Raw genomic sequence first — 27249 nt, 5'->3', positions numbered from 1 at the left:
AAAGATTTTAGTAAGGAACTTTAGTGAACAAACAGCATCATGAAGGTGAAGGAACACACCAAACAGGTCAGGGATAAAGTTTGGAGAAGTTGAAAGCAGGGTTAGGTTATAAAAAAATATCCCAGGCTTTGAACATCTCACAGAGCACTGTTCAATCCATCATCCGAAAATCAAAAGAGTATGGCACAACTGCAAACCTACCAAGACATGGCTGTCCACATAAACTGACAGGTTGGGCAAAGAGAGTATTCATTAGAGAAGCAGCCAAGAGGCCCATGGTAACTCTGGAAGAGCTGCATAGATCCACAGCTCAGGTGGGAGAATCTGTCCACAGGACAACTATAAGTCATGCACTCCACAAATATGGCCTTTATGGAAGAGTGGCAAGAAGAAAGCCATTGTTGAAAGAAAGCCATAAGAAGTCCCATTTGTAGTTTCTTCGAAAAGCCATGTGGGGGACACAGAAAACATGTGGAAGAAGGTGCTCTGGTCATTAGAGACCAAAAGTCCAAACCTAAATCCAATTGGGAATCTGTGGCAAGACTTGAAAATTGCTATTCACTGATGCTCTCCATCCATTCTGACAAAGCTTGAGCTATTTTGCAAAGAAGAATGGGTACAAATTTCACTAGATGTGCAAAGCTGGTAGAGACATCCCCAAAAAGACTTGTAGCTGTAATTGCAGCAAAGGTGGTTCTAAAAAGTATTGACTCAGGGGGGCTGAATACAAATGCATGCCACACTTTTCACGTATTTATTTGTAAAAAAAATAAAATCCATTTAACATTTTCCTTCCACTTCACAATTATGTGCCACTTTGTGTTGGAAAATGTTAATGGGTGTGAATACTTTTTCAAGTCAATGTAAATGTGATTGGTGATTAGGGATGGGTGAAAGGTTCGGCCCGAGCATAAGTTCGGGCTGAACGTTCGTTGTTTGGACCTTCAGCCAACAACGAACATTATGCGCTGTTCGCTGCAAATTCGAAACCCCATTAACCACTTGCCGCCCGCCCTATTACAAATTGACGGCGGCAAAGTGGTTTCATAATCCTGATTGGCCGTCATATGACGTCCTCAGGATTATGAGCCGCTGCGTGCCCCCGGGGGCGCGCATCGCGGCGATCGTTGTTGCGGGGTGTCAGTCTGACACCCTGCAACTACGATCTCGGTAAAGAGTCTCCGACGGAGACTCTTTACCACGTGATCAGCCGTGTCCAATCACGGCTGATCACAGTGTAAATAGGAAGAGCCGGTGATCGGCTTTTCCTCACTCGCGTCTGTCAGACGCGAGTAGAGGAGAGCCGATCGGCTGCTCCTCTGACAGGGGGGCCTGTGCTGATCGATTATCAGCACAGCCCCCCCGAGGATGCCCACACTGGACCACCAGGGACGCCACCAGACCACCAGGGATGCCCAGGATAAGGTATGCCACCCTAGACCACCAGGGATTCCAGTCAGTGCCACAATGGATGCCAATCAGTGCCCATAATGGATGCCAATCAGTGCCCACAATGGGCATCACTGATTGGCATGCATTATTGTTTGGCACTGATTGGCATCCATTAGTACAGTATATTATAATACAATGCCGCCTATCAGTTCCCATCCGTGCCTCCTATCAGTGCCCATCCATGCCACCTATCAGTGCCCGTCCATGCCACCTATCAGTGCCCATCCATGCCCACCTGTGCCACCTACCCATGCCCACCTGTGCCGACTACTCATGCCCACCTGTGCCGCCTATCCATGCCCCTCCATGCCAGCTATCAGTGCCAATTTGTGCCACCTATCAGTGCCCATCAGTGCCACCCATCAGTGCCACCTATCAGTGCCACATATCAGTGTCCATCAATGCCACCTCATTAGTGCCACTTCATTGGTGCCACCTCATTGATGCCCATCAGTGCCGCCTTATCATTGCCCATCAGTGTATCCCCATCAGTGCCCATCAGTGAAGGAGAAAATTTACTTATTTACAAAGTTTTGAAACTGAAACAAAAAAAAACATTTTTTTTTTCAAAATTTTCGGTATTTTTTTATTTGTTTAGCAAAAAATAAAAACCGCAGAGGTGATCCAATACCACCAAAAGAAAGCTCTATTTGTGGGAAAAAAATGATAAAAATTTCATTTGGGTACAGTGTAGCATGACCGCGCAATTGTCATTCAAAGTGCGACAGCGCTGAAAGCTTAAAATTGGTCTGGGCAGGAAGGTGTTTAAGTGCCCGGTATTGAAGTGGTTAAAGTCTATGGGACATTAATTTTAAAGGCTTATATGCAAGTTATTGTCATAAAAAGTGTTTGGGGAGCCGGGTCCTGCCCCAGGGGACATCAATGCAAAAAAAGGCTGTTTTTTCAGGAGCAGTGATTTGTGAAAAAATAAAAATGAAATATTCCTTTAACTATTGTGCCTGGGGGTGTCTATGGTATGCCTGTAAAGTGGCACAGTTTTCCTGTGTTTAGAACAGTGCCACAGCAAAATTACATTTCTAAAGGAAAGGAAAAAATGTAATTCAAAACTGATTGTGGCTGTAATGAATTGCAGGATCCTATCAATATAGATAAAACTCATTGAAAAGAAGGGCATGGGTTCCCAGGACCAAAATTTTAAAAAAAATGCACGGTGAACTGGATATTTTGATGATAGGCAACTCCTATCCTCATATTGATTAGTGGTTCCAAATTAATAACTACTGCAGTAGGGAACAGACACAAAAGATACGCTCAGCATCTTTCCAAATAACCGTTCTCCTTTATTATGACGCATGTGAAGGTTTTTATACACATGATTACGTAGGTATCACATTAATATTACAATTGTACGTTTATGGTAACAAGGGGCGTTACATAGGCAGGCTTATTCTAATCAGAACTCGAAAGAATGCAAAACATGTACTGAAAACATTTAGTGCTGTGTGCACAGTGAGGGCATTGTGCAATACATATAAAATAGAATACAATTATATACAGAACCTACAAATTTCCATTACAGTCTCCTCTCTTTTGATCAATATTTTGATCACTAACCATACCTGCTATCACCTTTAACCTGGAACCTCCACACGCTTTGGTGGAGGTAGTCCTGGCCAAAGAGGCAAAAACTCCATTGTGGAGAAAATAATAGCTGAGCAGCTTTTTTCATTACAAAATGACTTTTCACTGTGAAAAACAAATGATTGATAAGACATATTTACAGAGTACTGGCTGTACACTCCTGTGGCCAGAATGGCCTTCTAGCTTAATTGCTGGTATGCTGACTTATCAGCACATGTAAACAGAGACAATTCTACATAAAATGGAAGACGTACAAAAGACAAATATGACTTCAACATGGCTAAACTACTTTTCAAATATATATATATATATATATCCCTTATAATTAAAGTAATTGAATCAAAAAGTACCCTAGACTTTTATCGCAAGAGGGAAACAAATCAAACACAGAGATTTCTTTAATTTAGACATTGTTGCAGTGTCTGGTGTGGATCCAGGTGACTTTTCCTTCAAGTTTTGCAAAACTGTACATGAAATAGATGCTGTATTGAGTCACCAAACATTTCCTTATATATAATTGTCTCTTAACAATCCACAAGTCACCTGGCTTTAGTTTTAGATCCTTCCAAACTTTTAGGATCTGGAATTGGGGAGAAAACACATAAATGAGTTTGTCAAAAACCTTAAAAGATCAGCAACATTCTCTGTGAGATCGGAATGGAGGACTTCAGCTGCTGAGACAAAATATAAGCAAGTGCGTAACACACTCCCAAACCAAATCCCAAAGGGAGAGAGTCCAACATCCACTTACGGGCTTGATAAAATATAATAAAACATTCAGGCAAAAGTTTTCTAGTTTCTTACTCTACTTTGTCCGCTACATTGTAGACAGTAGGGGGTGTAAAAATAAAACCTCAAAACTTATAGTAAGGACTCTCCTATAAAAATGATTTCCTCTGTTTCTCTAGCTGTATACTCTGCATGATTCTTTGTCCCTGTGAACTTTGGTGGTAACCCAGTTACCCTTTGTGGATCCCTGTTCACTTTAACCATTAATGTAGGGGCTCAGTATAGGCGGAACCGCACCTTCGGTTCATATATAGCGCTCCTCTTGCGCTGGGCATTTTTGAGGGTCTCTTACCCGTCATTCCCTTACTTAATTTAATGCCCATAATGACTGGCCAGTCTTCTCTATGTGTGCCTATACCCTTTTGCCTCTAAACTACTTTAACTAGCAGATGTACTACATATAACTGTGAACAGCACTATTCTTCCCTTTCTCTATAACACTTTGATGGACAGTAGACAGTGACAACATAACATATAACCACTAATCAATACAGCTTGATTAAGGGGAGTAAAATAGGTACCCTTTGTCCCGAAAATGCCTTACCGATCAAGGAAGTCTGATAGCTCAAAATGTAAGCAAAAGGCTTACCTCAGCTGGCTGATTATCAGAAATTCCCGGATCGTCTCAAGCTCCTCGTTTCGGATACTCAGGGTCACCTGATAACCCCTCCTGGCTGGCTCGCCACCTGAAATGGATATTTTGATGATAGGCAACTCCTATCCTCATATTGATTAGTGGTTCCAAATTAATAACTACTGCAGTAGGGAACAGACAAAAAAGATACGCTCAGCATCTTTCCAAATAACCGTTCTCCTTTATTATGACGCATGTGAAGGTTTTTATACACATGATTACGTAGGTATCACATTAATATTACAATTGTACGTTTATGGTAACAAGGGGCGTTACATAGGCAGGCTAATTCTAATCAGAACTCGAAAGAATGCAAAACATGTACTGAAAACATTTAGTGCCGTGTGCACAGTGAGGGCATTGTGCAATACATATAAAATAGAATACAATTATATACAGAACCTACAAATTTCCATTACAACGGCACTCCCCCCCAAAATCCATACCAGACCACCCTGTGCCAAACTTTTAAGAAAAATGGCCTTCAGGTCTGGTATAGTTTTTGAGGGAAACCCTGCACCAAAATTTCAAAAACATGGCATGGGGTCCCCCACAAAATCCATACCAGACCCTTACCCGAGCACGCAACCTGGCAGGCAGCTGGAAAAGAGGGGGGGGCGAGAGAGCGCCCAAGCTCCAGAACCGTACCAGGTCACACGCCCTCAACATGGGGAGGATGCTTTGGAGTAGCCCCCCAAAGTAGCCCACCAAAGCACCATGTTGATGGGGACAAGGACCTCATCCCCACAACCCTTGCTCGGTGGTTGTGGGGGTCTGCGGGCGGGGGGCTTATCAGAATCTGGAAACCCCCTTTAACAAGGGGACCCCCAGATGTCAGCTTCCCTTAGGTGAATTGGTAACGGGTACATTGTACCCCTGATTGATTCATTTTTATGTATGTTCAATGTATTTTGCTATTTAGAATTTATGCACTGCACTTTATTGTGTGCTATTAGCGCAATTATTTTTTGTACACACTTGTATTCCTTGATTATGTCACTTGGATTAATTGCTGCCATTATATAATATATATACCTAATTTTGCACCTAGTACGGTATAACACTTTGGAAGCCTGATCAGTGCCCATCAATGCAGCCTGATCAGTACCCATCAGCTCAGCCTTACCTGTGCCCATCAAAGCAGCCTTATCAGTGCCCATCAAAGCAGCCTGATCAGTGCCCATCAGCTATACCTTACCTGTGCCCATCAATGCAGCCTCATCAGTGCCCATCAATGCCGCCACATCAGTGCCCATCAATTCACCCTGATCAGTGGCCATTAACTCAGCCTTACCTGTGTCCATCAATGCAGCCTAATCAGTGCCCATCGGCGCAGCCTTACCAGTGCATAGGGAGAGGTTTACACAAAGCAGGGAACTCCTGCTTACCCAGGGCTCGCAGTCAGACAAAGTCCCACCTCCTTGATTGTCTCAGTGTCCATCAATGAAACCCGATCAGTGCCTATCAATGCAGCCTGATCAGTGCCCATTAGATTAGCCTTACCTGTGCCCATCAGAGCAGCCTTACCCATGCCTGTCAGCGCAGCCTTACCCGTGGCCATCAGCACAGCCTTACCAGTGCCCATCAGCACAGCCTTACCAGTACATGGGGAAAGGTTTACACAGAGCAGGGAACTCCTGCTTACCTGGGGATTGGCTCCTATGATGAACATCATATGTCTCAGCATTGGACCAGTGTGACGTACATCATAGGAACCGGTCCAGGAGGTGGGACTTGGCAGCGCTGGGTAAGCGGGAGTCTCTGCTCTGTGTAATATGGCCTCCTTCCCTTCCTTGGCCAGCCTGTGCACCCCCAGGATTGGCTCTGCAAGCAGCCACAGGGCAGTCCGGCCCTGTATAGCCCCGAGTTCCCAGCCAACCCCAGGCCTTGGGACTCAGGGCTAATAATTCTGATTGAAAAATACAAGACTCTGGGCTTTTTGGGGGCCCACTGGGGGGCCAAGCTGCCCCAGTCAGTTTCCCCCTCCCGTGCCACTGCCATCTTGTTGGTTGGTTGCTGGATGATTTTTTATATGCCTCGATGTTTTGTTTTATGTAAATGAAAGTAATTTCAAGCAGACATACTGAACTGTTAGCTTTTCCTTTTACCCTATATGGAATCTTCTGTATGAACAGGAGCTGTGGATCTAGCTAACTCAGGTATTATGAGCATTAACAAGCATGCATGGCCTCTCATTTGAGAGGTCTACTGGATGAGGTAAGCGCATACCCTAAAGGGGTCTATGGTAAAGGGCACACTGGTGTTTGTGTGAAGATTTAAGAAGATATTCTCACTTTATTGTTTAGTGGATTGGAAGATGAAAGGACTAGCATTTGCTGCATTTGCTACACTTTGCATGGGCTATCCATTTATTTAATAATTTATTTGCACATATGGGCTTTAGAGTTTATACACTGATGAATTATGAGATATGATATTGTTAGCATGTTTTTTTTTTTCTTTTTTAGAAAAAAAGCAAGGTCAAGAAACCGCAGCAAGCTGTGACATAACAAAAAGAAATAAGGGGCGGGAGGGTGGGCAGCTCTTCCAGCCATATTCTTCTAAAAGGCCCATAATTTCCTAGGGCAATAATTTTTCTGAGCTCTGTCCCAGCCCATCCCCCATAGTTTGATCAATCCTGACCATACACCTAAATTGTCCAGCACCTGACCATGTCCCCATCAGTCAAGGCTCTCTTTCCCTATAGGGGGTTCAAGAGGCCTTCATATTAACCAATCAGCTTCTAACTTCAGCTTGCTCGATTAAACTTTAACAATAAAACCTAGAAGCTGATTGGTTACTACGCACAGCTGCACTTGATTCTGAGTGCAACAGTTTTAGTAAATCTCCCCTACTGCTGTGAAGCTTTAATTGTGTTAAGCCAGCAGAGTTGTGTGTTCCGCAGTTCTGTATGCATGTTGTGAAGAGATAGCTGCAGCGTCACATTGGACCCGTCTTGCAGCTGACAAGGCAAGAAGTGATGTCATGTATGTACCATAGGAAACCCTTGTTTGAGCCAGCTCTGTCTTTTATCTTGATGACTGAATACATCTGTGGGGGAAGCCTGCAGGCTCATCAGCTGCTTGTACTAGGTCATCATTAGCAGGTGTTGCCCTGGCAATGGAAAAAAAAAAAATGTGTGGGATTTAGGAATATTTAAATGCTTTAGAAATGCGGGGGAAACAGCACCTCCATGGCTGTGACACAGCAGCCATCTAGTGGCAAAAACAGATATAGCACCTATTTTACAGATATTTGACATTGCACAAGCAAAGCCATTTTACAAAATGAGAAAGATAAAAGCTGTCCTTGGATTTCATGCTCTTGAGGCAGATATTAAGCGCACATAAGGTTTTCAGCCCCACCTATTTGAAATTCGATAGCTTATAATGCAAATAAGCACAAATTAAACCCAGACTACATTAACCCATAAAGTCAAAATCTATTTAGGGTAAGGTGACCAGCTTTTAAAATGAAATCCGGGGACATGTTTTTTTCTTTTTACTAATGGCAGCAATCAGCGACTCATATCGGGACTGCGATGGACAAATCGGACACTAAGTGACACTTTTGACACTTTGCGGAAACCAGTGACATTAATACAGTGATCAGTGCTAAAAATATGTACTGTCACTGTACTAATGACACTGGCTGGGAAGGGGATAACATCTAGGGCAATCAATGAGTTAAATGTGTGCCTAACAAGTGTTTTCTCACCGTGGGGGAGGTGCTTTTACTAAGGGAAGACATAGATCCCTAAATTAAGACAGAAGGTTGGGACTTTAAATGAGGTGGCTGATTTGTGTAGATTGTATCACATTTTTTTATTGTTAGAATACAAAGTATATAAGTACATAACAATGATATAATTAATGTAAGAGGGTCAATGAGTAAATATTAACACATCTGTGCATGTGCACAACAATGATAAGGTTGTATTTACAGTTATATACATAATTGGCACATAACAGCAATAAAATGGTAAAAAAAATGTAAAACAATCGCAAGGTTGATTCACATAGCAATTGGCAGCCTTGGTGGTACAAAAAATATGACATGTCCAAATGTATATCCTAGTAGGGCAAATAATTATATCCTTAAAGCCGCCGCATTTCTGTGTAAAGACACTTCTTCAGGGGCGGATATTATAAGGTATCTGTAGAAACATGTAAGGTGAAAGTTAGTCCTGATGATGAGGTAAATACAACAGGACAAACCATCGTTATTAGCTCTAAGTACTTACGTGCCAACAGATAGCGATGGCAAGCAGCATGAATAGAACAAGGGCCAGAAGAGTAGTCTGTCCCGGGAGCTGAGGTGGTAGTATACCTCATGTCCATAGGGGTGCACAAACAGGCCCCCCAGATGGGCGCAGGTACCTTTTCTCCAAAGTGTGTCCAAAATAAGGAAGAGGGGATTGTGGTGTGACCTGTAGTGAGTGAATTAAATGACCGTTAATTGGTACATTGGATGAAAAGGGTTTAATATAATATGAAAAGATGTGTGTGAAGTGAAAATAAAAAAAAAATATATATATTAAAAAAATTAAAATGTGTAAAACGTGAAAAAGTGAGAACAAAATGTAGTGTAAAGGATGTGTAAGACAGCTGGTGATATGAACCACCGAAAGTGTACTATGGTAAGTACTAGGAAAAAATCGCATTAACCAATGCGATAGAAAGACTAGGAAAAGAAAAGGGAGCATATTAAAAACCACTGTCACATAGTCGTGTATGGGTTTACCTTAAATAGAAGTGTGGGAGTAAAGGAGCATCCAAAAAGTAAGCGTGCTAACATGTCTGTGACGAGAGGGGAACTGTGCTTCGGGAGTGACCTTAAGTATGCCCCAGGAGGAGGGGCTACCACCAACACAGCAGGTCAGGGAAGGGGTCTGCACGTGCACGGCAAAAGCCACCCATGACTCAGCACTAAAGAGCCCCACCTGGCGGCTGGATGGATGCAGAAGACGGCTCCACTGCGGCGCCGTAGCATGATGCCAGACAGGGAGCCACTGTGCGTGACGCCGATGCGCTGTGAACACCCGCCCCTCGCCCCCAACCCCCCTGACAAAGCAGAGGGGCAGGGGGAGAGCGCGAGAGCGCATCACACCTCCCGGGAATCAGATAAAACCGTGCCCAAGACTGGCATGCTGACATAACCAATGGAGCTGCTGGTGTAGTAACTGGCTGGCGCCGAATGCATGAACGTGGGTAAACACTGTCTCGCCACTAGTACAAAAACTACACATAGATGGCAGGGGAACACTGCCAATCAAAAATCAACCACCTCCATCCCGAATGCATATGCAATAAAGTGGGGAGTTGGGACTTTAGATGAGGCACATCATGTGATGTGCCTCCATCACGGGTTCAATAAATTAAGACAGGAGGTTGGGACTTTAAATGAGGTAGCTGATTTGTGTAGATTGTATCAAATTTTTTTATTGTTAGAACACAAAGTATATAAGTACATAACAATGATATAATTCATGTGAGAGTCAATGAGTAAATATTAACACATCTGTGCATGTGCACAACAATGATAACGTCATATTTACAGTTATATACATAATTGGCACATAACAGCAATAAAATGGTAAAAAAAAATTAAAACAATTGCAAGGTTGATTCATATAGCAATTGGCAGGAATGCAGGATCAATGTCTTCCACACTGACAGAATGGCGAACTGCCTTGTTTACATAGGCAGACCACTAGGCAATTGCGCCAGATCCACTGATTGGCTCTGATGCAGGATCACGTATATAGGTGATCCTGCGCAGCACAACCGCCCTGTAGCAGTAAATCTGCTATCAGGCGATCAACAACTGGTTAAGATCATCAGCATTATGATAACTCACAGGCAGCAGGCTCTGCTGGCTCTGGCGGGCTCTGTCACAGTGTGTCACATAACATGACTGCTGGGTGCTGATTTTGTTAACTTATGACCAATAAGTGCCTGCTGCTTGTGAGTTCTGATACCATCCATTATGCCAGAGAGACAGACACAGTGCAATGTAGTCTATTCACAGACACCCCCAAAGCATGCCTCTGTTGAAGCCTTGAAGGCACTGGCAGCCCCACGATTGGATCTGCTTCCCCTCTATTCCTGCTGCTGGACATCGTCAGCTAAGCTCAGCTGCCTCTCTCTGACCGTTGCTGTTGCCACCTGCCTCACAGCCTCTCAGGATTCACTCTCCGGGCCCCGGCTACTACTGGGTGGGGAGCAGAGGAAAATGACTCTGCCGGAGAAGGCAAGGAGATAAGCAGGCAGGCGGTTGGCCTGGATTTGGGCCAAAGCAGAAGAACATTTGAGCGGAGCTGAATGGGCATGTGTCAGAAACTGAAGAAATAGTCTATCCGCTCTGATCAGCACATCATCATCAGAAAGGTTCACAGATAATGGAAAAAATACACCCCCCCTAAGCTAGTACAGCTTTACAGCACCTCGAGGCGATTCAGTTCGCATTGTGCGTTATACAAGTATTTCATTCATTCAATTCAGATTTTTTTTTTTATTCTGCACTGACTGTCTTGGAAAATTGCCCCAGCTCCTGTTGAAGTCAAATCCGGGGATAAAACCGGGGACAAACTTGGTCCGGGGACAGTGTCCTCAATCCGGGGACTGTCCCCTGAAATCGGGGACATCTGGTCACCCTAATTAAGGGCCCATGTACACAAGGCAGTTGAAAACTTTTTCTGAGCGCTGGAAATCTATGGTGAAAACGTTGATTTTTACAGCTTTTATGTAGCACCCTCTACCTTAGGTTGGTAGGTGCTAGAGTAGTGTTTGTGTTTTTAAGGGCCAGTGCAGGTAAATTCAGGCAGGCCTAGCTGTGAGATAGTCCAAAAAACACACAACAAACCAAGTCTAGCGATGTCTCCACTATTCCTTTTCCAACTGTAACCAGTCTAAGTTTAGTGTATCGGCTCAGGGTGTTGCAGCTCTCCCACAAGTCCACTGGGTGGGGGACATAAATCTTAAAATATATAGAACAAGAGCGAACGCACGCAATCCCTAGTGTGTTATCGTTTAATTGCAAGGTTCAATGTGTAAAATACAAGAGTTACACTCACTGACATCCGATGTTCAAGAGCATAGACAACTCCATAATGACCTCCTCTCCTGGTCTGTAAAGTCAATTCTGTAGGTTACGCGGGAACTGTAGTAGCACCAATGATTATGATGATCAGGCTAGCATATTATCAAAAAAGTTATTGGAAAAGGGATATGCAGATCACCATATCCAAAAAGCAAGAGACCGCTATAGAGAAGGTATCAAGAGTAAGAATATAACTACATCTGCAAAAGACCAACATAGTTACATAATTACATAGTAGGTGAGGTTGAAAAAAAACATCCATCAAGTCCAACTTATGTGTGTGATTATATGTCAGTATTACATTGTATATCCCTGTATGTTATGGTTGTTCAGGTGCTTATCTAATAGTTTCTTGAAACTATCAATGCCCATCGGTGAGACTACCGCCTGTGGAAGGGAATTCCACATTCTTGCCACTCTTAGCCCTTGTACACACAGTCGGACATTCCATCGATAAATGTCCGATCGGATCGCATTGTTGGATAATCCGACCGTGTGTGGGCTCCATCAAATTTTTTCCATCGGAATGTCCGACCAACAAAGTTTGAGAGCTGTATACAAAATTTTCCGACAACATGATCCAATCGTGACACTTTGTCCGATCGGAATTCTCTACAAACGATCGGACAAAGTGTCACGCATGCTCAGATCAAATTACGAGACCAAAGCTATTGGATACTAGCCTGAACGTAGTCCTGTCATAACGAACGAACGTCATCACGTTCTGAATGATAAGATTTTCCGACAACTTTGTCCGACCGCGTGTATCCAACACCATTTTCGGAACAAAATCCGTCGGAAAAAATCTGACGGATTTTATTGTCGGAATGTCTAACCGTATGTACAAGGGCTTACAGTAAAGAACCCTCTACATAGTTTAAGGTTAAACCTCTTTTCTTATAATTTTAATGAGTAGCCACGAGTCTTGTTAAACTCCCTTTTGCGAAAAAGTTTTATCCCAATTGTGGGGTCACAAGTATGGTATTTGTATATTGAAATCATATCCCCTCTCAAGCGTCTCTTCTCCAGAGAGAATAAGTTCAGTGCTCGCAACCTTTCCTCATAACTAATATCCTCCAGACCCTTTATCAGCTTTGTTGCCCTTTTTTGTACTCGCTCCATTTCCAGTACATCCTTCCTGAGGACTGGTGCCCAGAACTGAACAGCATATTCCGGGTGCGGCCAGGCCAGAGTCTTGTAGAGAGAGAGAGGGAGAGGAGAATTATTGTTTTATCTCTGGAGTTGATCCCTTTTTAATGCATGCCAATATTCTGTTTGCTTTGTTAGCAGCAGCTTGGCATTGCATGTCATCTACTAGGTTACTAGTTTTCAGTCAATGTACTCACCTTATGGTCCATGCCAAGGGACCATATTTTGTACAGTAAACGTTTATGGGGAACTGTGTCAAATGCTTTTGCAAAATCCAGATACACCACGTCTACGGGCCTTCCTTTATCTAGCTGGCAACTCACTTCCTCATAGAAGGTTAGTAGATTGGTTTGCCAAGAATGATTCTTCATGAATCCATGCTGATTACTGCTAATGATACCGTTCTCATTACTAAAATCTTGTATATAGTCCCTTATCATCCCCTCCAAGAGTTTACATACTATTGATTTTAGGCTAACTGGTCTGTAATTCCCAGGGATGTATTTTGGGCCCTTTTTAAATATTGGTGCTACATTGGCTTTTCTCCAATCAGCTGGTACCATTCCAGTCAGTGGACTGTCAGTAAAAATTAGGAACAATGGTCTGGCAGTTACTTGACTGAGTTCCCTCGGGTGCAAGCCATCTGGTCCCGGTGATTTATTAATGTTAAGTTTCCCAAGTCTAATTTTAATTCTGTCCTCTGTTAACCATGGAGGTGCTACCTTTGATGTATCTTGAGGACAAACACTGCCGTTTTGGTTACTGAAGCCCCCCAATTCCTTCGTGAAGACAGAGGAGAAGAATAAATTCAATATCTTCGCCATCTCCCCATCCTTTGTAACCAGATGTCCTTCTGCATTCTTTATTGGGCCAATATGGTCTGTTCTCCCTTTTTTACTATTTACATACTTAAAGAATTTCTTGGAATTTTTTTTGCGGATTACATGATGGTAGTACTGTGGGGTTGAAATTATTTGGTATAGAATCAATTCCCATGACTATCCCGGAAGGTGAACGGTTTGCGCGTTTGTGCAAACGTGAATCTTTTTGGATTTTTACTTTAAACAGCATGGCACCGGAAGGATTCAATGAGGACCTTGAAATTAATACCCTTATATGATGATTTTTCATCATTTTTTTTCATATTTTTTATATATATATATATATATATATATATATATATATATATATATATATATATATATATATTTTTTTTATTATTTCATTTTTACTATTTAGCTTTTATAAACTAATACGTCCATTGATATTATTGATATATAATTGTTGGGAAGGTTTTATCATGAGACCATATCACAGATTTATAGATATACACCATGGTACATTACATATGATGTAATATGGTGTATGTCCCTTTAATGATTGATATTGAAAAAACATATAATGTATTATACATATACAATATATTAATTCCTACATTGAATATACTATGGATTTAAATAGCATTATGCTATATTATACACTATGAATTTATTGTAATGTAGTACCATGATCTCACAGCGTGTTTTTCTGTTATTTATGATGGTTATTATATGTAGTATGTTTTTTTATATAGTATATATTTTTCTCATATAAGTACTTTGTAAATCAGTGTTTTAACAGATATATTATATGATTAGGATGTTTTTAATTATTTTTAATTGAGATCATATTAAAGTTAGTTTTATAAATGTATATTTAACATATATATAAATATTAGTTTGGAATGTAGTTGCTATACTACCCCATCCTCTTTGTAGACATGTCTTTGCTGTCCACTCCTAGCTCCTGGTCTGTCTGATGCCATGGGCTCACGGTGAGGTAGGGCATTTAATGATGCAAGAGAAGATGAGGGAGTTCTGAAAAAGGAGGCCACGCCTCCGAAACATGTTGTCCTAAGCAGCCACATATAGTATACGAGAGGAGTCACTGTATCACTATGCTCCCGCTCCCCTTCCCCCAGCCATGCGTCGGCTGGTCCATGCGAGTGTACAGAGTGGCATGTGTTATGAGGCAGTAGGCGGCCAGTGCCTGCTTTTTCACCTCACCACGCCGCAGGTCTCAAACTGATCTTTACAGATCAAGAGAGGAGGTCATTATGGAGTTGTCTATGCTCTTGAACATCGGATGTCAGTGAGTGTAACCCTCGTATTTTACATATTAAACCTTGCAATTAAACGATAACACACTAGGGTTGGCGTGCGCTCTCTCTTGTTCTATATATTTTCTAGCTGTAAGATAGGCCTCTTTATTTTTGATCTGGGGGCAGGGGAGTGGTTTAGTGTAACAGCAGGTGACTGACATGTACTTCATCTCTCTGGTGCCTCCTCTGTTTCCAGTGAGAAGGTTTTGGAAAAGAGGCAGGGAAGGGGGTTGCAGTGACATGGGGTGTATTTGGGAGTCCTGACCAATCCCCAACTAGGATTGGCAGGGGTCAGGCCACTGGGTCACTGCCCATGGTCAGCCTGTTGTGGGAATTGTTGTCGGGTGGAAGAACTGAGATGATGGAGTATTAGACTGCTGTGGGCTTGAGGAAACCCCCTTTCTGGGGGGTGAACTCATGCCTGGAGCTCGGGAGCTTGAGAGTTGTCCTGGAACAGGAACAAGAGCAGGAGGGGGACAGTTGGAAGCACTGCCAGGAAAGTCATTAGGAGGGATCCAATGCCGAGTCGGTGAGGGAGAAGCACATTGAGAAGCTCTGGGAGAGACATGCCAGGATTGGATGTGGAGCCAGAAGGAGAGATTCTGGTGTTGTTGAAGTTGAGTTGCTGCAGCCAGGAGGGTTGGCAGGATTTGCACTGGACTTGCTGGGAACAGTAGTCAACCAAGTATCAGTTAGCACAATTATCCTTTTCATTTAAAATGGTTTCTACCACAGAGTGGACTGCAGACCCTGTCTGCAAATTACTACTAGGAAAATGTTAGGACTTATTCAGCGTGAGGCTTAGCCATGTGCTAACAGTGACATCTGAAGTATTTGAAGTAGAGACTGTCAATTTAGATTCAACTACATTTATTTTCACGATTAATCAGAAAGATTAATCAGTTGGGCATCCCATGTCCTTTTTTCCCATCCAAGTTTAATCCCCTAATAAAAACAACAAAAACAAGCAAGAGACTGTTCATCTACTGGAGAAAGTGTGCCTAAAATGGATGTCTGACCAAGCAGGGTGATGTGTGGATGCTGAAACACACAGTGACCCCACGGGTGCACCTCTACATTTACATACCACGTTTATGTGCCTTTACCAGTGGTTATGAGCGTTTGAGGTTAGAAGCGTTTTTTAACGGTTCCCGACTAGCGCACGCCGATGTACGTCGGCAGAATGGCACGAGCAGGCAAATGGGCATACCTGCACGTCCCTTTAAATTTGCCACCCTGCCATCGCAAGCGCGCTGCCGGCAGTGCGCTCGCATGCTGGTCGGGACCCCTGTGAGTTTGGTCGAGGGTCCAGCGGACTCGATCGCCGCGGGCATACCCGCGATCGTCTCACGGGGCGGATGAATGGAGAGATGCCGTTGTAAACAGCATCTCCCCGTTCTGCCTAGCAACTAGTGATGCTGATCTCTGCTCCATGTGATTGGAGCAGAGATCAGTGTTCACTAAATGAAAGCCCAGCCCCCCACAGTTAGTAACACACCCCTAGGAGCACTTAACCCCTAAACTTCCACCCACTGGTTAACCCCTTCACTGCCAGTGTCATTTACACATATTTATATAGCAGTGATTGCTGTATAAATGACAATGGTCCAAAAAATGTGTCAAAAATGTCCGATGTGTCCGCTATAATGTCGCAGTCACAATAAAAATAGCTGATTGCCGCCATTACTAGTAAAAAAAAAATTATTAATAAAAATGCCATAAAACTATCCCCTATTTTGTAAATGCTATAACTTTTGCGCAAACCAATCAATAATCGCTTATTGCAAATTTTGTTACCAAAAATATGTACAAGAATACGTATCGGCCTAAACTGAGGGAAAAAAAATGTTTTTTTATATATTTTTGGGGGATAGTTATCATAACAAAAAGTAAAAAATAATGCGTTTTTTTTTCAAAATTGTCACTATATTTTTGTTTATAGCGCAAAAATAAAAACTGCAGAGGTGATCAAATACCACCAAAAGAAAGCTCTATTTCTGGAAAGAAAGGGACGTCAATTTTGTTTGGGAGCCATGTTGCATGACAGCGCAATTGTCAGTTAAATCGGCGCAGTGCCGAATCGCAAAGAGTGGTCTGGTCTTTGGCCAGCAAAATGGTCCGGGGCTGAAGTGGTTAAAGATGACCCTCCCAAATGCCCACAATGCATGAAAAACAACAGAGAATTTCCTATCAAATACTTGGCCACAAGAACCCAGGCCGACTTTCGGGCTATTCACTGCATCTTCCAAGGAAGAGCGACATGCTTGCTCACCTCATCAAAAGCCTCAGCCATTTAGAGAGGCAGCCTATAGATGCTTCAGGTCCTTATCTCTGAATGGATAGAGCTTGGCCATCTTGCTCAGAAGGGAGGGATATCTCAGGACCTTGTTCCACTTATCCAAAATTATGTCCCCTAGTTCTGTTAAGAATGAGAATTAAGAACACTCCCTCTACGGCTATGTCTCCAAGTCGTGCGATTCAGAGTGCAGCTCTGATCCAACTTTACAGTCTCTGGATCAAAGTTGCATCAAAAGTTGCATCAGAGTAGTGCAGGAACCCCTTAAAGCCGCTGCAACTCTAAATTGCATAGATTGGAATGGGTGCCATAGAACTTAATGGACTGTGACCCGTCATGCGACCCCATGTGTCTATGGCAGCAGCTCAATGCATTTAGGCATCTAGACATGGTGAAGATGACTTGTTGAAGTTCAAACCGAGCGTCAGAATGGTTATTGGTGCCAGAATGGCTGGTCTGAGTATTTAAAAAAACTGCTCATCTACTGAAATTTTCTCTATCTATAGGGTTTACAGAGAATGGCCCGATAAAAGAGAAAATATCCAGTGAGCAGCAGTTGTGTGGACAGAAATGCCTTGTTGATGTCAGAGGTCAGAGGAGAATAGGCAGATTGGTTTGAGATGATAGAAAGGCAACGGTAACTCAAATTACCCACCCGTTACAACCAAGGTATGCAGAATACCATCTCTGAATGCACAACACATCGAACCTTGATGCAGATGGGCTACTGAAGACCACACTGGGTGCCACTCCGATTCCAGCTGCAACATTCAGATGGTAGGGTCAGAAATTGGCGTAAACATCATGAAAGCATGGATCTATCCTGCCTTGTATCATAGGTTCTGGCTGGTGGTGTAATGGTGTAGGAGACATTTTCTTGGCACACTTTTGGCCTATTAGTACCAATCAAGCATTGTTTAGATGCAACAGCCTACCTAAATATTGTTGCTGACAATGTCCATCCCTTTATGACTACAGTGTACCCATCTTCTGATGGCTGCTTCCAGCAGGATAATGCACCATGTTACAAAGCTCAAATCATCTCAAAGTGGTTTCTTGAACATGACAATGAGGTCACTGTACTCCAATGGCCTCCACAGTCACCAGATCTCAAACCAATAGAGCACCTTTGGGATGTGGTGGAATGGGAGATTCACATCATGGATGTGCAGTTGACAAATCTGCAGCAACTGAGTGATGCTATCATGTCAATATTGACCAAAATCTCTGAGGAATGTTTCCAACACCTTGTTGAATCTATGACATGAAGAATTAAGGCAATTCTGATAGCAAAAGGGGCCAACCCAGTACTAGCAAGGTGTACCTAATAAAGTGGACGGGGAGCTTAAGTATCAAACAACAATAATCACAGATTAATACTACAATAACTATGCCCTCAATTGAAGACCATTTTTGGTACAAAAACGATATATCCACAGTAAATCAATTTTGCCATTGCCACCCACCCCATCTCCCTAGAAGAGCATGCTAATGTATAAATTTAACCATGCTGCCACTCTAATCTTCCAGAACAAATGGAGTCCAGGAAAGCGAAAGGTGAGGGAAAGGGCATGAGGTCGCTTAGACACAGAAGACCCAGCATGGTCAAACACACATGCATCATGATGCCCTATAAACCAGAGACATAGGTTATAAGATACAGTGTTTCTCATAAAAATCCAAATCCAAAAATAGGACAATAAAAATGTGTGTCCTATGACATCAAACAATAAATATAAAGGATTGTACATTGCCAGCAAAAAAATATAAAATGATCTCTACAGCTGTAGCGTCATTAACCATCATGCTTTATCAGGCTATGAAAGGTTTTAAGGTGGTTGTAAACTCTCCCCCACAACTGTGTCCCATGTAAATCAGCATAAAAAACCCCAATTAACATTGCTTGTAGATATCTCCTTACTAGCTTAGTATTATTGTAATCCTTTTTGTTCTTTAGAATGACGTCACTGAGCATGCCCAGATCTCCCATGATTTACGGCACACTGTCTATCTGTTATCAGGACTTCCAACGGCACACAACACTGAAATCCCAGGAGACTGCAGAATCATTCAGAGCTTCCTCCTACACCCCCATGTGACCATGTGACATCACATGCAGTGTAAACCTGGCCATCGGACAGCATTACTGCAGTCTTATCAGCTGAAGCTGATAAGACTCACACAGGCAAACACTAGATAATCGGCACAAGTAAATACTATGAAATAAAACAAGTCAGCTATGAACAGGGAAGCAGGGTTGCCATAGAAACAGTGGATTGAGAAGGAGGCTTGGTTAACAGTACAGGAAGTGCTCAATGTAAGGGCGGAAATACACTCCACTGTGGACTCAGAAAACAATACTTAAGATGGTGCTGCCTAACACCTGGAAACAAGTTGTTTAAAGTTTCTTTAACCACTTCCTGACCGCCGCACGACGATGTACGTCGACAGAATGGCACGGGCAGGCATAAGGGCGTACATGTACGTCCCTGCCTTCCCGCGGGTCGGGGGCCCGATCGGGCCCCCGCCCGGTGCCTGCGGCGGTCGGTATTCGTTCGGGAGCGATCCCGGACGAGGGGGCGGCCATTCATTCATGGCCACCCCCTCGCGATCGCTCCCGACGAATAGAAATCGTTCGTGACATCACTTCCTCTCCTGTAATGTAAACACAGGAGAGGAAGTGATGTATTCTCTCCTCCGTTTCGGTATTTTTCGTTCCGACACCGAGGAGAGAGGATCGGTGAGTTGCACCAACGCGTCACTACACAGTAGAACATGCCAGGCACACTCACACCCCCCCGATCACCCCCCTAATTACCCCTGCCCCCCAGTCACAGTGACACCAATGTCATTTTTTTTATTTTTTTTTATTTTTTGCATTGGTGTCATTTGTGACTGTAATAACTGTTAGGGCAGTTAGGGTTAGCCCCCTTTAGTTCTAATGTACCCCCCTAACCCCCCCAATAAAGGTTTAACCCCGTGATCACCCCCCGTCGCCAGTGTCACTAAGGCTGGGTTCATATTGCAGCGGTTTATGAGAACGAATGTGATTCGCACCGCACTGCAGTGCAAATCACATCCGATCTCTGTGCGATTCGAGTTCAGCCATACAGATAGTATGGCTGAATTCGCATCGCACCCGCCGCACCCGCCGCAAATTCGCACGGGACCCTTTTTTTGGCCCGCAGCAGAATCGGATCGCATGAGTGTTCACACCATGCGATCCGAGTTTGCAGATCGCACTGCGATATGCGAACTGATCTGGGGGTGTCATTAACATTTCACTGACACTCCCAGCAGTTCGCATAGGGCAGTGTGAACTGCCGCCGGGAGGCATGCGATGCGGGAACCCGCCGCGGATTCTTGGCGTTCCCGCATCGCTCCAGTGTGAACCCAGCCTAATAAGCGATCGTTTTTCTGATCGCTGTATTAGTGTCACAGGTGACGCTAGTTAGGCAGGTAGGTATTTAGGTTCGCCGCAGCTTTTTATAGCGCCAGGGACCCCCATATACTACCGCATAAAGCCCCCTGATTGCCCCCTAGTTAACCATTTCACCAGTGATCACCATATAACTGTTACAGGTGACGCTGGTTGGTTAGTTATTTTTTTATAGTTTCAGGGCACCCGCCATTTATTACCTAGTCTCACTAGTGTACCCCTAAATTTAGGGGTGTCTACTTTCCAAAATGGGGTCATTTGGGGGGGGGTTTGTGCCATCTTGGGATTTTATGGCCTTCAAAACTGTAACGCCCTTAGAAAGCCTGAAGGCGGTGCTTGGTTTTCAGGGCCCCGTACGCGGCTAGGCTCCCAAAAAGTCCCACATATGTGGTATCCCCGTACTCAGGAGAAGCAGCAGAATTTATTTTGGGGTGTCATTTCACATATGCCCATGGCATGCGTGAGCAATATATCATTTAGTGACAACTTTGTGAAAAAAAAAAAAAAGTTTGTAATTTTCCCGCAACTTGTGGCAAAATATAAAATATTCCATGGACTCAACATGCCTCTCAGCAAATAGCTTGGGGTGTCTACTTTCTAAAATGGGGTCATTTGTGGGGGTTTTGTGCCATCTTGGCATTTTATGGCCTTCAAAACTGTAATAGGTAGTGAGAAGTGAACTCAAAAATGTACGCCCTTAGAAAGCCTGAAGGCGGTGCTTGGTTTTCGGGGCCCCGTACGCGGCTAGGCTCCCAAAAAGTCCCACATATGTGGTATCCCCGTACTCAGGAGAAGCAGCAGAATTTATTTTGGGGTGTCATTTCACATATACCCATAGCATGTGTGAGCAATATATCATTTAGTGACAACTTTGTGTAAAAAAAAACAAAAAAATTTTTTTTTGTCATTATTCAATCGCTTGAGGCAAAAAAATAAAATGTTCAATGGGCTCAACATGCCACTTATCAATTTCCTTAGGGGGTCTACTTTCCAAAATGGGGTCATTTGGGGGGGTTTTGTACTGCCCTGCCATTTTAGCACCTCAAGAAATGAGATAGGCAGTCGTAAACTAAAAGCTGCGTAAATTCCAGAAAACGTACCTTAGTTTGTAGATGTGACAACTTTTGCGCAAACCAATAAATATACAATTATTGACTTTTTTTTTACCAAAGACATGTGGCTGAATACATTTTGGCCTAAATGTATGACTAAAATTGAGTTTATTGGATTTTTCTAATAACAAAAAGTAGAAAATATCATTTTTTTTCAAAATTTGCGGTTTATATTGCAAAAAATAAAAATCGCAGAGGCAATCAAATACCATCAAAAGAAAGCTCTATTTGTGGAAAGAAAAGGACGCAAATTTTGTTTGAGTACAACATTGCATGACCGCGCAATTACCAGTTAAAGCAGCGCAGTGCCAAATTGTAAAAAGACCTCTGGTCATTGACCAGCAAAATGGTCCGGTCTGAAAGTGGTTAATCAGTAAGTAATATGCAATTTGAAAAGAAGTATCAGAGTGGGAGAGTTTACTTCCTCTTTAAGATATGTACTTCAAAAGGGTCCTCCCATTGATTGAAAGTAGTGACAAATAGAAGATCATGATCATAGTTAAGAGGGTGGTATCCATTCAGTAATTTAGGATGTGAAACAAGCCAGCTGTTTCCACACAGTAAATATTGGATACTTCCAAGGGAATTAAAGAAAGGCACTGCAAATTTTCTTTATTAAATTCACGATATAAGGGATATAACGCAATTGTTAACATGCCATCATTTATCGCAGGGGTGATTGCAACATATCCAAATTACTGTATGCATCCATTGGGAAAAGATGTCCATGTTCACTAAGCATAGAAGCTTAGACGGGTTCATCAGGGGCTATCCTCCACCAAGTCCCTTATACAGGATGGTGAAATCTGCCTAGGTGTTCAAGTATATTCAGGGTTGTCTCTACATTTTGGACTTGGGCAACAGAAGTAATGTTATGTCGCGTACACACGATCGGACTATCTGGCGGACTTAGTATGGTTACCTAGTCCGGCGGAACACCCGCCGGACTTTACCTAGTCCGGCGGAACACCCGCCGGACTTTGCAGCTGAGGTTCGCCGGGCTTTCCGAATGACGGACCTGCCCACACACGACCGGACTTTTCCGGCGGGCTAAGTCCGATGGAAAAACCCGGTGGACTATGGCGGGAGTCCGCCGGACTTTTGAAATAAACGGACTTGCCCACACATGGAGGAAAGTTCGTTCATTTTGAGTGCGGCTCCAGGTAGACGGGACTAGCGAAGGAGGTAAATGTCGCCCCCTCCATAGGCGAGATTGACACGTTTCTGGCCCCGTCACCTGGTATGGACTTAAATGGGAAGCCCTATGCCGAAAAAACAGCATGGGGGTCCCCCCCAAAGTCCATATCAGACCCTTATCCGAGCACGCAGCCCGGCCGGTCAGGAAAGGGGGTGGGGAAGAGCGCACACCCCCCCTCCTGAGCCTACCAGGCCATGTGCCCTCAACATGGGGGGTACTTTGGGGAAGGGGGGGCTGTGCGGCCCCCCCTACCCCAAGCACCTTGTCCCCATGTTGATGAGGACAACCCTGGCCGTTGGTTGTCTGGGTCTGCGGGCGGTGGCTTATCGGAATTCGGGAGCCCCCTTTAATAAGGGAGCCCCAGATACCAGCCCCCCACCCTATGTGAATGAGTATGAGGTACAATATACCCCTACCCATTCACCTGGTGAAAAAAATGTAAATAAAACACAACACAAGGTTTGAAAATAATTTATTGCACAGCTCCGGGGGTCTTCTTCCGTCTTGGGTGGTCTTCTCGCTAGACTCCTCCGCTATCTTCTGCTAGCTCTTTTACTAGCAGAGGAGCCCGGCTTTCTTCTTCGTCATCTGGGGGTCTTCTTCCGACTTCGGGGGTCTTGCTCCCCTCTTTGGTTCTTCTTGCTGGGCCTCCGCTTTCTTTCTATAGCTCTTTTATTAGTGGTGGCCCCGTCTACTGTCACCGCCGCCTCTTCTTCCGACTTCGGGGGTCTTATCACCCTCTTCGGTTCTTCTTGCCGGGCCTTCGCTCCTTCTTCCAGCTCTTTTACTAGCGGTGGCCCAGTCTTCTGTTGTCTTTGCCGCCGCCGCCTTCTCTTCTCTTCTTCTCTTCTTCTTCTTCTTCTTCCTTGAGATGTTGACTCGATGCTGTCTCTGGCCGTAATGACAGGGACCTGTTGTGCTGCGACTTATATAGGTACAGTGGGCGGGGTCACCGGGTGATGTCCCTGCCCCTTATGATGTCACAGTCCCATAGGATGCTTGGGGACATTGACCTCCTTCGCTAGTCCCATCTACCTGGAGCCACGTTCAAAATGAACGGACTTTTCTCTGTGTGCGGGAAAGTCTGTTAATTTCAAAAGTCCGGCGGACTAGCACAAAGGCGGCCGGATTGTCCGATGGACTGCACAGTCCGGCGGACAATTTTGAGTCAAAACTTCTTTCTAAGTCCGCCGGACTTTTGGGGAAAAAAAGTCCTCCAGGGCCCACATACGGGCGGATTTTCCGGCGGACTCTGGTCTGCTGGACCAAGTCCGCCAGATAGTCCAATCGTGTGTACGCGGCCTTACAGACCACACGCAGGGACATTATCATCATTTGTATATAAAGGATTTGGTGAGGGATAGTCCCTATTGACTGTTCCATTTTTTGAGTCAGGGAAAACACTAGAAAAAATAAAGCAAATCAAAAACAGAATAAAAACTATTAAAAATTAGGAAATCAGAAACAAATCCAATTATTTTGATCCATGTTTATAAAGAAAGGGGATGTTGGTTGTACTGCCTATGTGAGTGCAAACATAGTGAACTAATCAGGCAGAACTTTCTTGAAACATAGTTTATTCTGTTAATTAGTTCTGGTATTTTCAAAAAGGCTTATTTGCATATAAATGAAGCCAAGTGAATCTGCTTTCTCTAAGTCTACTACTGTGCCCAGCCATTAGGTAATTCTTTCATTAACAGCCTCCATACCAATACCAGTTTACTTCTTTACTCTGTGTTTTAGAGAATAAACAGTGAATTAAGGGAAACCATCTTTAAAAAAACAAAAAGAATGGAACTCAGCCCTTGCATTTAGTACAGAGTGTTAAGGAAGAATTGAATTGACTAGCACACTGTGTTGCAGTGTGATATACAGTACATGCTAATGACTCATATCTACCACCTTAAGCCCTCGTTCACATTGGAGCGATTTGACATGTCAAATTGCATGACAAGTCGCAGCCTATTGTTGACAATAACACCGTTCCAATCTGTGTGACATCAACTTTGTGGCGCCGCACCAATTTGCAAAAGCAGTCCCTGCACTACTTTTGGCAACTTCGGGTGTGACTTCAATACACATCTGTGCAAGAAGCCACACAGATGTCTTTCAAGTCACACCCGAAGTCGCACTGAAATGCGGCTTTGAAATTGTGGAATTTCAGATGAAGTTACACAATTTCAAAGGTTCACTGTGAATGAGGGCTAAATCTATCAAAACATTTGGAATACTGTAATGTAGCACTCACCCCCAAAGGGGCTTCAGTAAATTCATAGGTTTCCCTTACCTGTTCAGAGGCTACCAACCCTGGTATCAGCTCCGGAACCAAACAGACAAAGTTTAGGCTCAGTCTAGGAGTGTCTTTTGAAGTTTTAATGCAGATCTTGAACATGGCAGGAAGGAGGGATGGGGGTGCAGGATACTTAAAGCCAGAGGCGTAGCTTGAAGCTTGTGGCCCCTGATGCAAAAGTTGACCTGCCCCCCCCCCCTCCCTACCCACTACTTCCAACGTATGTATGGTGTATGTGAGAACATCCCTATATGCACCACAGATAGAAAGAGCAACACTGATCGATGTAACGTCCCACCTCCTGGACCGGCATTGTGATAGACAATGCACTGTTCCAATGCCAGTACGGGAGGCAGGACATTACATTAATCAGCATCCCTAGATCTGTCAAAGCCCGAGATCTTCGCTCTGTCATCCGAATGATTTCTGGTAATGATCTCCACTCTGCAGTGAGAGATGGTGGGCGAAGGGGGGGGGGCTGAGTGTGGGCAGTGCTGGCAGGGAGCAGAGGAGGAGGAGGGAGGAGAAGGATGACACCACCTCCATTGGTGGCACAGACTGGGGGCTGTGAGACCCCTCCGCCTACTACAGAAAGCAGGGAGGAAATAGAAACCCCTGCTCACTTTAGAGAACTACAACTGGGAAGTGATAAGACTGCTGTCTGAGGATACACTTTCAGGCTTCACTGCTGGTTTCTTGCTGCGCCTGTGCGAGGCACGCTGCACAGGGAGGCACGCTGCGCGTTCTGAATGGTCCCATCGTCTTCTGGGACACACACAGGTCCAAAAAGGCAGCCGAGAGAAGGAAGAGGGGCCAGACATGATGCAGATTGCTGTGCGGTGATCTTACCAGGAAGTGGGAACGGGGAGGGTGTGAACAACGGAGCTCCACCCAAAAGGGAAAGCTCCGCTTGTTCACTCCCTTGTTTTGATAGGTACTAGCTCCCACTTCCTGGTAAGATCTCCGCACAGCCATCTTCATCATGCCTGGTCCCTCCTCCTTCTCCTCGCTGCCTTCTAGGACCTGTGTGTGTCCCAGAAGATGACGGGACCATTCAGAAAGCACAGCATGACTCGAACATGCGCAGTAGGAAACCGGCTGTGAAGCCTGAAGGCTTCACTGCGTTATGTCCAGCTTCCTTCAAGCCCTCAGCCATAGCACATTCTAAGGCTATCAGCTGTAGCTCTTATGTATCACACACAAGCTGCCTTCCAGGCAAGGAGACAACAGGAGAGAAAGCGCTAATCAGACCCTCACAAACATTCATATTATCCCCAGCCACACCTTCTGGGGCTCCCTCCTAAGAATTGACCATGGTCTGATGAATACTAATAATCCAGTGACTGACCGTCCTGCACTATTTCTGGAACATTCTTTCAGACGCAAGCAAAGACAATCAGCCACCAGGTTTAGGGATGAAACTAATCAGATCTATCAGGCAAAGCAAATGGCAGCTCAGCTGGCTACAGCAGCGTTATTTACTAAATTAGGCAGCTCAGGGCAGGGGCACTACTTTAATAAATACTTAACTAGCCACAGTTTCCTCTTTATGGGTTCATATGGTGGTCTTGGTTGCCAGGAATTGGTCTGTTATATTGGAGCCGTGTGGAGCAGTGGTGGGAGAGCTGGTGTTACATTTGGTAAGAAAAAACACATATTTTCCAAAAAATTTCATTTAATGAAAACTAAAGACACACAGTTTTTAAACATTAACCGGGAGTATCAAAGGCTAGTTCTGGTTCTCCTTAAAAACTTTTTATGGCAGACACTTGGAGTATGAAATTTCTGCTAGTGGTCCTGCAGCTTATATACAGTAGGTGTATGTGCAGGTTGGCCTGTCTGCAATACTAGCCACAATCTTTTTGAGCCTCCCTGGCAGGTTCTGTTTGCATGTGTCATTTCAAGATTTCATCCCATTAAGGCTATATGTGAGTTTCTAGAGTCCAAAGTGTTGTGCAGGCACTACTTTAAATTACATATCTTTGTATGCCAGCCTGACTACTGCATATTTATTGTTTCATTTTTGTCTAAATTTGTAGTCATATAG

The sequence above is a fragment of the Lithobates pipiens genome, unplaced genomic scaffold (assembly GCF_037356315.1).
Source record: "Lithobates pipiens isolate NorthernLeopardFrog02 unplaced genomic scaffold, aLitPip1_a1.2 Scaffold_27, whole genome shotgun sequence".
In the NCBI taxonomy this organism is placed as follows: domain Eukaryota; kingdom Metazoa; phylum Chordata; class Amphibia; order Anura; family Ranidae; genus Lithobates; species Lithobates pipiens.
The sequence above is the reverse complement of the archived record's forward strand: the minus strand, read 5'-3'. Positions refer to the sequence as shown.